The 2,364-nt window shown below is 57.6% G+C and overlaps 1 protein-coding gene across 1 annotated transcript in view; it reads left to right on the top strand.

The window, feature by feature from the left end:
- The window catches only part of LOC134341737 (catenin delta-1-like), an 8,639-nt gene extending 8,340 nt beyond the window's left edge, over positions 1 to 299 (top strand). The window contains exon 6 of the mRNA XM_063039640.1: positions 1 to 299. This exon is cut by the window's left edge and continues 100 nt beyond it. The gene's annotated coding sequence lies outside the window, so the exon portion shown is untranslated.
- Positions 300 to 2,364: the final 2,065 nt, after the last annotated feature.

The following is a 2,364-nucleotide window of genomic DNA, read 5'->3' as shown; positions in this document are numbered from 1 at the left end:
CAACTTAACCGTTTAATATGTACAAATACCGGAATATATATATATGGAGAGAGAGGGGGGGTGGGGGGAGATGGAGGGGGGGTGGGGGGCGGAGAGAGGGTGAGTACCCCACCCCACTCCTCGTCGCCATCTCCCCTCGCTGTCCAGCGTGACCCCTGACCTCTGGTCGCTCCCCTCACCCCCCAACCGAATCCCGCCTCCACTCCCCGCTCCCCGCGCTTCATCCCTCCCCCTGTGTCTCCTCCCCCCACCCCACCCACCGTCCCTCCTCGCTGGTGGGGGGGGTGGACGAGCGAGCTGGGTTGGGGAAGGGAGGGGGGAGTTGCGGGGGTTTTTTTTTTCGATCTTTAGCGGGGAACGCTCCGGCCGAGGGGTGGGGTGGGGGAAGGCGTTGCTGTGGGAGGGGGTGAGATTAGGGGGTGACGGCCAGAGTGGGATAGCCCCCCCTTCTCCCTCTCCCCCCTCGTAGCCAAAGGTGCCTCTTGTCTACTCCCCCCCAGCTCCTGCTGAAACCCTCTTCCCGCTCCCTCCAGGATCGCTTATTCCCCTCCCCCCCCCGCCCAGGCTTATTAAAATTCCTTTACTTTTGTATGAGAAGAAATCAGTCAATTCAATTAAAAACCTCTGTGATTTTTTTTTAAATAAAGAAAGAATATAATAAAGGCTTTATTCTGCAGTTCGTTCTGAGGTGTGAGTCTTGACTTTTCCTTTCCCCCTTCTTTCTCCCTTTCCAGTTGGCGCAGTTCCCGGGGGGAGGGGGAGCGATCTGGGGGTCTGAGCGGGGGCGGGCGGGTCCGATTTAAACTCGGTCTCACCCCGCGTGCGGTCCGTGCGCCTCCGATCTCTGTACCCGTTCCCTCTGGGCGCTGTTGTCGTGCCGGGATCTGTGTGGACAGTTAAAAAGAAGACCGCGAGACACTGAACTGAGCTATCATATCTGCCACCCACCCCCCCCCACCATAAACAAAAAATGCTTGTCCCAACGGGACGACGTCTCCAGCTCAGATCCCACCGGCGAGCACATCTTCCCCTCCCCTCCACTCTCTGCTTTCCGCTCCCTTCTCCGCTCGACCCTTCCCACCGATCTCCCTCCCGGCTCTTACCCTCGCAAGCGGAACGAGCGCCACACCCCCTCCCTCGCCACCATTCGGGGCCCCAACACTCCCTCCAGGTGAGGCGACACTTGACCTGTGAGTCTGCTCGGGGTCACGCACCGCGTCCGGTGCTCCCGGCGCGGCCTCCGGTGTATCGGTGAGCCCCGACGTGGATCGGGAGACCGCTTCGCCGAGCGTCTGCGCTCCGCCCGCCAAAACTAGCGGGATCTCCCAGCGGCCGCCCATTTTAATTCCACCTCCCATTCTGACATGTCAGTCCACGGCCACCTCCTCTGTCGCGATGAGGCCACACTCAGACTGAAGTAGTGAACGCAAACACGAGGAATTCTGCAGAGGCTGGAAATTCAAGCAACACACATCAAAGTTGCTGGTGAACGCAGCAGGCCGGGCAGCATCTCTAGGAAGAGGTACAGTCGACGATTCAGGCCGAGACCCTTCGTCAGGACTAACTGAAGAAAGAGTTAGTAAGAGAGTTGAAAGTGGGAGGGGGAGGGAGAGATCCAAAATGATAGGAGAAGACAGGAGGGGGAGGGATGGAGCCAAGAGCTGGACAGGTGATAGGCAAAAGGGATACGAGAGGATCATAGGACAGGAGGTCCGGGAAGAAAGACAAGGGGGAGGGGGGAACCCAGAGGATGGGCAAGAGGTATAGTCAGAGGGACAGACGGAGAAAAAGGAGAGTGAGAGAAAGAATGTGTGTATAAAAATAAATAACAGCCGGAGTACGAGGGGGAGGTGGGGCCTTAGCGGAAGTTAGAGAAGTCGATGTTCATGCCATCAGGTTGGAGGCTACCCAGACGGAATATAAGGTGTTGTTCCTCCAACCTGAGAGTGGCTTCATCTTTACAGTAGAGGAGGCCGTGGATAGACATGTCAGAATGGGAATGGGATGTGGAATTAAAATGTGTGGCCACTGGGAGATCCTGCTTTCTCTGGCGGACAGAGCGTAGGTGTTCAGCAAAGCGGTCTCCCAGTCTGCGTCAGGTCTCGCCAATATATAGAAGGCCACATCGGGAGCACCGGACGCAGTATATCACCCCAGTCGACTCACAGGTGAAGTGTCGCCCCACCTGGAAGGACTGTCTGGGGCCCTGAATGGTGGTAAGGGAGGAAGTGTAAGGGCATGTATAGCACTTGTTCCGCTTGCAGGGGTAAGTGCCGGGAGGGAGATCAGTGGGGAGGGATGGGGGGGGGACGAATGGACAAGGGAGTTGTGTAGGTACATCTTCCGAGACCCTTCGTCAGGACT

This window comes from Mobula hypostoma, unplaced genomic scaffold (assembly GCF_963921235.1).
Source record: "Mobula hypostoma unplaced genomic scaffold, sMobHyp1.1 scaffold_91, whole genome shotgun sequence".
Lineage (NCBI taxonomy): Eukaryota > Metazoa > Chordata > Chondrichthyes > Myliobatiformes > Myliobatidae > Mobula > Mobula hypostoma.
This window is presented reverse-complemented; position numbering and strand designations above follow the sequence as displayed.